Below are 10,048 nucleotides of genomic sequence, written 5' to 3'. Positions count from 1 at the left end.
AAGGAGGATGGGGCAGGAATTCCCGGAATTTCCAGTGGAAATTTTCTGAAAACGTTTCTAAAAACAGCTTTTATGTCTAAGTCGGGGGTGGGGGTGGGGGGGCTTGAGGTGGTGAAAATGTCCTGTGGTTGTGGTATTGTGCTAGAGTTTTTCTTTTAACCAGATATTACCTGTGGGAGACAGTAACGGGTCCAACGGCTTTGGATTCGCTCACTGGCGCACGTGAATCCACAAGGAGGTGACTATAGAGTTAATTAAACGAAAACAATACATCTGAACTGCTGGCGTTCGCTGAGGCTGCAGTGTACTTCCCATCGCTGCTTGGAAATCCTGGCAGCAGACGGGAACCCAGTCAGCGTTCCCCTTAACAAAGACAGTCCTCCCTCAAGCTCCAGGACAGCAACTCGTGGCTCTGCAGGAGAACCAGGCAACAAGAGAGCAATTCCCCAGAAGAGGAGGCAAGCGCTCCAGGAGCAGCCTGCAACAAGGAAGGCACTGAGACCTAGGAGTGGGCCTCGCCCTTCCCGCGCCGTCTAACCTCGCCCTTACTTCCTGGCCTCAGCGGTCAGACCTCCTACTGCGAGGCAGGCTGGGCGCAAGGCCATCCGCCCTCAGCCTCCGTGGCCTCCCTACGAGCCTGCGACGTCCCGCAGCTGCTGTATAACAAGTTTGGGGTGTAACGGGCGACTCGGTCCAGAGTCAGTGTACAAGCACCCGGTAACGGTGCTCCTGCTGCAGAAGGACTGCCTGCTCTCTCAGGCAGCTGGAGGCCAAGGGCGAGCGGAGCTTTGAGCCGGACAGGCGGCTGGAAGGCTGCAGGCGGGGCCGCTTGCACCACGGGACCCACTACCGCGAGGTCCGCCAGGTCCGCTCTGGCCGCCACCGGGTACGCTTCTTCTTCCTCACCGCGTGTGCGCCCGGTGCGCGGAGAGCGTCCTGGACCACCTGCGACGGGGCGAGCACGCCCCGACGTGGCCGTCATGAGCGCCTGCCTCTGGGACCTGTCCAGGTACGGCCGGGGGTCCTGGCGGAGCTACAGGGAGACCCTGCGGAGGGTGTTGGGTGGTCTGAGCCGCGTGCTGCCCGCGCCCTGCCTGCTGGTGTGGACACCGCCGAGCCGCTGGCTCAGACTTGTCCGCGGGCTTTCTGCCGCGGGAGCGCTAGCCCGGGGCCGCCCGCCTGCGTCGTGGGAAGGCGTTGTGGAGGCCAACTTCTCCAGCGCCCTTGAGGCCCGCAGACGAGGATTCGAAGTGCTGACTTCCGCTTCCACTTCCCGCAGACCGCGCAGCACCGGCAGCAAGCCGGCGTGCGCTGGGACCAGCGAGCTCACGCCATCTCTCTCAGCTGCTGCTGGGCACCTGGCTGACGCCTGGGGCGTGGACCTCCCGTGCCGCGCGCGTGCGGGCAGGTGGATCCTGGACGGCGCGGCGAGGGGCCGTCGAGAAGGCGCAGCCGGCAGGGAGCCCCAAGACAGCCGACATGGACGCAGTGAACGAGCTGCACCTCCCTTGCCGTCCAATCCCAGGTCTCTGGGCTCCCTGCGGCGCCCGGGCCGCCCAGGCCCCAGGCTAGACCAGGAACCCTCCACCCAGGCAAGGCACCTCTCTAACCTCCCACCTAATCCGCAGGGTCGGCCTGCATCTGGGGTCCTCATCACGCCGCACAGATGAAGCACGCGAATCCAGCTGCATGGCTGGAAGACACACCCCAGCAGGCCAGGTTCCCACAACTTCTGGTCCTCACAGCGACCGCCGAGTTCACGGGGGATCCCCAGGTGATCGCCCGCGTCCCTCGCCCTCCTCATGGAGAGGACGCGGCAGGCTTTCAGAGAGAAGTCCTGGGCGGGGCCAGAGGCAAAGCCTCGGAAGCCACACTTAGTCCAGTACCCTCCCGAAGTTGACAGGGCGTGCCTGCTGCCTGCCCTTCCCCTCCCCAGACGTTTTCTGAGTATCTGATGTTGTGGCCATTACCAGCCCTGCCACGACGGGGACCTTTTGCCCCTTGTTCTCACAAGTGGGCAGCCTGGCCAATCCTGTTTGCCGGTTGCCGTCCTCTTCCTTGAGAGAGGGTGGGACCTGCCTGGATCCCCACTGCCTTTCTCTTAGGATGCAAAAAATGAAAACAAAAAGCTCTTGCTGAAACACTGTGGCTGGCTTTGGGACGCCTTTCTGGGGCTGCACCCTGGGGCTTTGTCTCTATTTCATGGAAACTGCTTTGCTTTTCCATGGGCTTGAATATCCATTAGGCTTAGGACTAGGTGGGGCTCAGAGCAGTGCTGGGGTACCCACTAAATACGATGTCCAGAATGATTGCTGGGCTGGGGGTGTGGGCAGGAGCTACATCGAACGTGTCGTTCTCTGTGCAAACTAGCAGGAGCTGAACCTCTTGGCCTCGTGGTTTCCTGGGGCTCTCAGAGCATCGCTGACACATCTAGGTATGCAGAAGACATAAGTTTCAGTCTTCAGGTTACAGAGAAGAGAGGAGAGGCTGAGAGGTGAGTAAGTCTTGTTGACGGTCAAATAGCTGACCAGCAGCTCCATCAGGGTGTGTACCGTGGACTAGAAGTCCCTGCCTCCAGGTTACACTCGCCAATTCTAACAACACAGGGGTGTGCCCTGAGGAACACAATACCATGAGCTGAGGGTGGAGTCTGGCAAAAACCTAGGCAAGCCAGGTTTTTGATGGGTGACGCCTCTTGCAGATTACTCTAGCTTTTCAGTAATATCTGAACTGTGGAGATGGGAGTACTCCAATTCTGATGCTTTGGGATGGGTGTTCTAGAAAGACAAATGCATTTTATTGGTATACCCATTAATATTCTGCATGTACCTACACAGTTGCATGCCCACTGTGCTAAACAGCCATGCAGATAAGCTGTCAGTATCCTTTTGTTTGCCTCTATGATTTGGCCTTTTATAAGTGTGCAGGCCAGGATGCTAGGAGCATCCATGATACAGGAGCCTAGGATAGAGCATAACCTCTAAAACTCACATCTAGATACAAGGCAAAAGCAGCCAGTGTCTGTACCACAGGGAGTGCCCAGGTCCACCCAAAGAGGAAATAGCTTAGAATAACAACCTAGAAAAACTCTCTCAGAGTCAAGAAATAAAGGTCCAGGGATTATAAAGTTTAGGAAGATTGCATTCATATGCAGGAGAATAGGTTCTAAGGGAACATCTTACAATGATGAAAGAAACGAAGCAATATTTGTTTTTAATTTTTTAAAAATTATTTTATTTTATTTCTTATTTGGCCTTGTTTTGGGGGAGATTTTGGACTGCAGATGGGTTGCAAATGTGCAGGGGAGGATTACTGGTGGGGGGCGGTGGTGGGGGCATGCCCCTATGGAACATGAATGTGTTCAAGTGCTCATGGGTTGTTGTCTTGGTGGATGAGATCCTTACAATAACTGAAGGGATATTGGATGCCCACTCTGGGTACTTCTGCTTCTCTCTCTGATAGTGTGGCAAGAGTCCCTAGAGTACATGGGCAGTGCCTAGCAAAGGAGGACAGACCAATACACCAACCTCTTGATATTGACGCTTGCAGGGATGAACCTTTTTTTGTGAAATGGAAACTTAGCCAGTGATACATATTGCCTAAGAGTTACCCTCTGAAAGCCTCCTTGTTGCTCAAATATGGCCTCCTGTTTGGCCAAACTCAGCATATAAACTCAGTATCTTCCCCCAGGCTGGTGCATTGTTGCAAACTGAGGCATAGTGGTCTCACAGGGAGACACTGCTGTTTCCATGGCTACGCTTGCAACCTAAGGAATGCAGTAATTAAGAGTTCCTGGCAAATAGGATGAAGCTGTTAAAGGCTGAAAGAAAAGATGAGCACATACCTTTTGAAGTAAATAGAACACTTAGACTTTGTACCTTGAGATAAGATTTTTTTGAATTCCTTAGACTATGAGTAATGCTGATAGTTAAGTGCCTGTTGCTGCTTATTGTCATGTAGGCTAAGTGTTGCTGCTTGTCACATAGACTGGGGTATATAGACAGCCCCTTGTAAACAACAAATTGTCTGATGAGTCTCTACTAGCAGACACCCTGCTCCTAGCTCTCTCGTTCGTTCTTTTTCTTCCTTTCTTTCTTTTTATTTCACTCTCTTTTTTCTCTTTCTTTCATTCCCGATACCCTTCCGGTTCAAATCTCCAACAGTGAATGGTTCCTGGTGGTGAGTCTCCCTGGCACTGAGAGATTATAAGCAAGTGACTACTAGGAATGCTTGGGAAAAAGACTGTGGAAGGGGGAAATATTAAATGCATATGAGTTTTTTATATGGCTAAGGTATTATTTCAAATGGAATCGAGAGTTCATTCCAGAGCTTATGGTTATGCATGTCTTAGGAGGCTCTCACTGAATGTCACAGCAAACTGTGCCCAAAGCACAGGAGCTCCTGAAGGTTCTGGAGACATCTTGACACTATAGGCAGGGCAGACAATCCCAGAGAATTGGCATGCTGTTGTTGGGCCTTTCCTTGGAATATATGATGGCCCATTTGTCCAGGGTTTCAGAATTAGACTCACTTATAGTTTTCCTATATGGTTCTTCTACCCCTTACACTTGAACCCACAGTTAGCGCTATACCCATTTAATCTATGTCCCAGAGACTTAAACCTCCTAGCTGTTCATAGGTTGAGCCCTGAATCTCAGCAGAGTTACAGTTCATTGCACTCACCAAGGACAGCTAACACAAGGTGAATGATGGACAATGCCCACCTACAATTGTGAGCAAGATGGTCCCCTTCATCTACCCCACAGGATCTAAGCCCCCACAATCGGAAGGAGAGTGGGCATCACCATCCCCAAATCCTGAAGATTGAGGAACAAACAGAACATAAGATGGGAATGCATCTATGGACTAGTCATTACTATTCCAGAAATGGAAGAACTTGTAACAGTGACATAAAGACAGTTGTCACCAGAGGTTCAGAGGGAAGGGAGAGGGGGGAATAGATGTAACACTGGGCATTTGGGCAACATTGAAATTGTCCTGCATGACATTGTAATGATGATAGAGTCCTTCATATATTTCATCATAATCTATAAAACTATGCAGGGCAAAGTGTAAACTATGATGCAAACTGTAGTCCATGGTTAGTAGCAATGCTTCTATATGTGTTCATCAATTTTATCAAATGTTCCACACTAAGGAAAGCTGGTGTTAATGGGGGAAAGCATGGGAGGGGAAGGAGTAGAGTATATGGAATCCTCCAGATTTTTGATGTAACATTTATGTAATCTAAAGCTTCTTCAAAGTAAAGAAAAAGGAAAAAAAAAAAGAATACTAGTTTAGGAAATACAGAAGCCTGCATTTGAGTAGCTGGAAGCTCACAGCCATATACAAAAAGGTAATTCAGGGTTTATATATTCTGGAAGTCTATGTCAAATAACAGTGATCAATATTCAAGACCTCATCAGCCTAAGAAGCTCGCACTTGAGTATAAGGTTCATTCAAGTTAGGTTTATATAGCAGGAAAACTAGCATTATATCCAGTTAAGAAAAAAGCCTGAATTTATGTGCTCACATTCACAGGCAAAGAATTGGAATGCAGTTATATTCAAGAATAATGGAACCCCAGAAATATTCAGCTAGGAAGGTACACCAAATGCACAGAAAGAAACATGATTTGTTTACCTAGGAAGATCATACCTATGTGCAAGAAGGAAGTAGGCCGGGGTTTATACACATGAGACCTTTCAAACTTACTGAAATGAGAAGGAGGCCAGGGCTACACAACTGAGAAACTTATACAAATATCCAAAGAAGTGGCTATGGACATTTGCTCCAGAAACTTGAAACCCATATTTTACACCGAGACCTCTTTTCTTTGCCTTTTTTCCTTTGGTATTGCGTGCATCTCCGCCCACTGAGACAACACCCAGTGACCACAGGAACACATTCCTATTCCCTAGCAGCATGTCCCAGGTGCACCCATCCCCACACATCCCCCCGCGATGGGCACCCTGTGCTAGGGACTCTCACCTGCCACTGTTGCCAAAAGAATTCCCCCACAATGTTTTCTAAGCCACAGTCGTCCGCTGACAGAGTTCACCTGGGAGTGGGTTTCCTTCAGCCATCCCCCAGGTGTACAGAGAGCCAGCCTAAGGCTTCCCTGCTCGCTCTTGGGAGTGTGAATGGTCTAAACCTCTTTGGTGTTTGGAATCCTAAAAATCCATTTATATTATTTGAAGCAAACATACATTGAAAAAAGAAGAAACAGAGATAAATGGGTTAGGCACAATTTGGAAAAAAAAAGTCAAACACAATATACTGACAGTATTAATAATGTATAAGTCACATTTCATAAGCCCAAAGTATTGAGTGAGAAAAAGAGGAAGAGCATAAAATGCTAAAATACAAAATAAAATACCTGAAATATATACTTCTTCTGTCACAAACATAGAAGAGATGCAAAGGGTGTGAATTAATCAAATTTAAATTATAGTTGGAAATTTGGATACACAGATTCAGCAATCAAAAAAAAGTCAACTACATACTAATACCATTCCATACAAACTAATAATATCATCTTTTCAAGATAAAAACATTTATCAGATATTCAGGTTTTAGTGCACTCATTTCTTTATACTTTATTTGCTTCTTTGGTATTTTTAAAAGAAATTATGAGTTTAGAAAGCAATCATACAAAAACAGATAGGATTTCCATACATTACCACACCAACAATTCCTTGCAATGTTGTAGAACATTTGCTACAATTGATAAAAGCACAATTTTTAACTATGGTGTTAGCTTAACTTAGGTATGATTTCCTCATAAAGCATCCTATTATTAACAGCATGTATTTGTATTGGATATTTGTTACAATTCATGTGAGAAAGTTCACATAATTATATGGTAAACCACAATATATCTTCCACCACAGGATTTACTGTGGTATATAGTCCCATGATTTGTGCAATCCATCACAGGTGTATACTCAGTGGCTCTCATTTTCATTACAAAGTTGTGTTGTCATCACCTCAGTCCATTTTAGAACATTTTCATTACTCCAGAAAGAAAAATTCCTTACCCCTCCTCCCCAAATCCACAAATGTGGATGATACCTACCTTTTAATTTTAAATTTGACTTCCAAAAGATAAAGGGGTCAAATGTTTCAAAGCTGAGGAATCTTAACTCCTTGAAAATGTAAAAATAATCAGGCACCTTGAGCTTCACTGTTCCCATTAGTGTTTAACAAATAAATTTTATTGTAGATACATGTTAATACTCCATAAATCCATATAACGTGTACAATCATTGGTATTCCATATAATGACAGTCATACATTCTATACAATCACTTAAATCGTTTTCAGAGCATTTTCAGTATTCCAGTAATAATAATAACACTAACAAACAAAAACAGAAGTAAAAAACTCATCACCAATTGATCTTTCTTTGCTTTCACACCATACATAGTTGCTATTCTGTTTTCTTCTTTCTAGTTGATATGTATAAATGGAATATCATCCATATGTTTATTTGACATGAGGTTTCACCATGTTATACAGTCCCATGTTATGTTTTTAGCTTTCCTTCTAGCAATATACATGACCTTAGACTTTCCCTTTCAACCACTGTCATACCCATGTAATAGCTCTGCTAGTCACTAACACTATGTTGTGCAATCACCATTTCCATTCATTTCCAAAGATTTACAAAGAATATTTTAACCTATTCTGCACAGATTTACCGTCAGCTTTCCATTCCTTACCTCATTCTAATTTCTGGTGACCTATGTTCTAATTATTATATCCATGAATTTACATAATGTATTTAATTCACATAGTGCAATCCTACAGTATTTGTGCTTTTATGTCTGGGTTCCTTCACTCAACAAAATATCCTCCAGGTTCATGCATGTTGTCGTTTGCTTCACAACTTCATTTCTGCCTACCACTGCATAACATTCCACTGTGTATGTATTCCACTGTTTATGACTCCTGGCTTGTTTCCAAATTTGACTATAGAGAATAATGCTGTTATGAGCATCAAAGTGCATATACATATTATGCCACTGCTCTCATACCTACATTCTTTTCTTTTCTTTTCTTTTTGAATTATGATGTATATTTTATTGAAAACTTCAACTAGAATATAAGAAGAAATTTTACTATGCATAAACCAATGAAATGAAAAAGAAGTCCCAGAAATACACGAATTAGCCAACTGATTTTGACAAACTTGAAAGTAACATCAGTGGAAAGAATAGTGTATATTTAAAGAAATGATACAGTAATAATTGGGCATTCCTATAAAAATAATAGAAACAGACACATAAGGTACACCTGAAAACTTAAAAATACAGCTCTTAAAGGGACATGGAAGTCAATGCAACATATAAAACAATAAATTCAAGAAAAATATACTGAAAATATTGTCCCAACCCAAGTGGTTAGTATTTTTTCCCTTTTATACAGAACTTCATTCACTCTCCTGGGTCCCCAAATATTTCCTCCCCACTAAGCCCAGGAAGCCCTTGGCACTTGTAGGGTCTGGGATTAGACATCAATAGGACCAGCTGGAGCCTTCCTCGCTCACTAGCTGATGGTCTCTCTCCTCTCTCAGGGGAGAGCAGGATGGGGAGAAGGCAAGACTCCCTCACTCTCTAGCTCTGAGCCCCTGCCAGACTAATTGCCAGGGCATATGCCCAGGGTATATAGTAATGTCTAGATATACTCATAGTGGAAACAATTAAAAACAATAGCTGGGGGGGGGCGGTACTGGGCCCCTGGCCGAGGGGTCACTGTTGTGGACCCTGGGGAGCAGCGGCAGTTCCCCAGGTGCAACAGCAAGAACCAGGAAGGAAGGAGGGCCCAACAGTGGGCTCCTGATACTTATGGCTATGCTTTTGAGCCTATACACCTCCAATAAGAATAAGGTCTAGAGTAGCACTGTGCCTGGGAGTTTCCTCCTGACGGCCTTCATGATACTCAAATGTGGCCACTCTCACAGCCAAACTCAGCATGTAAATGCAGTGCAGTCCCCCCAGCGTGGGACATGACACCCGGGGATGAGCCTCCCTGGCACCGAGGGATCACTACCACATATCAGCTGAAGATGCAACTAGAAAAGGACCTTGAATTAAAGGTTCAACACGGATCAGCAGAAAATCCCTGTCTACATATAATAACATGACTTCAAAATGCTGTTTGACCTAATGTAAGGGGGAAATGGAAAAGAGAAATGAGAATATAAGGCTATGAGTCTCTAAAAAAGAGTCTGGAGGCTGTCAGAAGGAATGCCCTTATGCACAAATGAGCAGAGTCTGAGAGACAGATAAAGTAGATACAACCCCAAGTATTGGTTCTTTTGAGGAATAAAGAGACCCACGGGTTCTATGATCATGGCAGATGGGGTTCACTGCCATGGCAGATGGCCCTTCTCTGGAACTGGTGTTTCTGCGTGATGGAATTGGACTCAGAGGGGATCTCTTTTCACAAGACTTGCATGCTACTTTAATGGAATTGTAGTTGGTGCTGGGGTTTTAGATATATTTAGGGGATTTGAATCTCTGGACTGATAATATGACACCCAGGCCCAGAACCTCAACAGACTTCAGCTCCTACACTTTGATTTATTGGACTTACCCCACTCAGCTAACATCGAGTTGAAGAAGGTCAACCACCACACCATGGAGCCTAGAGTGTCTACAACTGAAAGCAGGAGGAGTGCATCCAGTATCCATGTGGATTCTAAGCCCCCACTTGACATAGATGTGCAATGGACACAACCAATCCAATGTCCACAGAGAAAATGTGGAATGGGTGTGGGAAGGGTAGCAATAGTGGCTGCTGGGTTTGGGGAATGGGAGGAAGAGATGAGATGTGGAGGCGTTTTCGGGACGAGGAGATGTCCTGGGTGGTGCTTCACGGAAAATTACGGGACATTGTAGAGCCCCCCAGGGCCCACTGGATGGAACATGGGAGAGTGTGGGCTATGATGTGTACCATTGACTAGGGGTGCAGCGATACTCAGAGATGTACTTACCAGGTGCACAATGAGGGAAGAGAGTGTTGCTGTGGGGGGAGTGGGGGG

At 46.0% G+C, this 10,048-nt stretch overlaps 1 pseudogene; it reads left to right on the top strand.

Annotated features, from left to right (window-relative positions):
• Nucleotides 1-1,666: 1,666 nt before the first annotated feature.
• Nucleotides 1,667-10,048, top strand: part of LOC139438282 (lysine-specific demethylase 6A-like) — a 67,492-nt pseudogene continuing 59,110 nt past the window's right edge.

The sequence above is a fragment of the Dasypus novemcinctus genome, chromosome Y (assembly GCF_030445035.2).
Source record: "Dasypus novemcinctus isolate mDasNov1 chromosome Y, mDasNov1.1.hap2, whole genome shotgun sequence".
In the NCBI taxonomy this organism is placed as follows: domain Eukaryota; kingdom Metazoa; phylum Chordata; class Mammalia; order Cingulata; family Dasypodidae; genus Dasypus; species Dasypus novemcinctus.
Note: the sequence above shows the minus strand (reverse complement) of the source record. Positions and strands in the feature narration are given on the sequence as shown.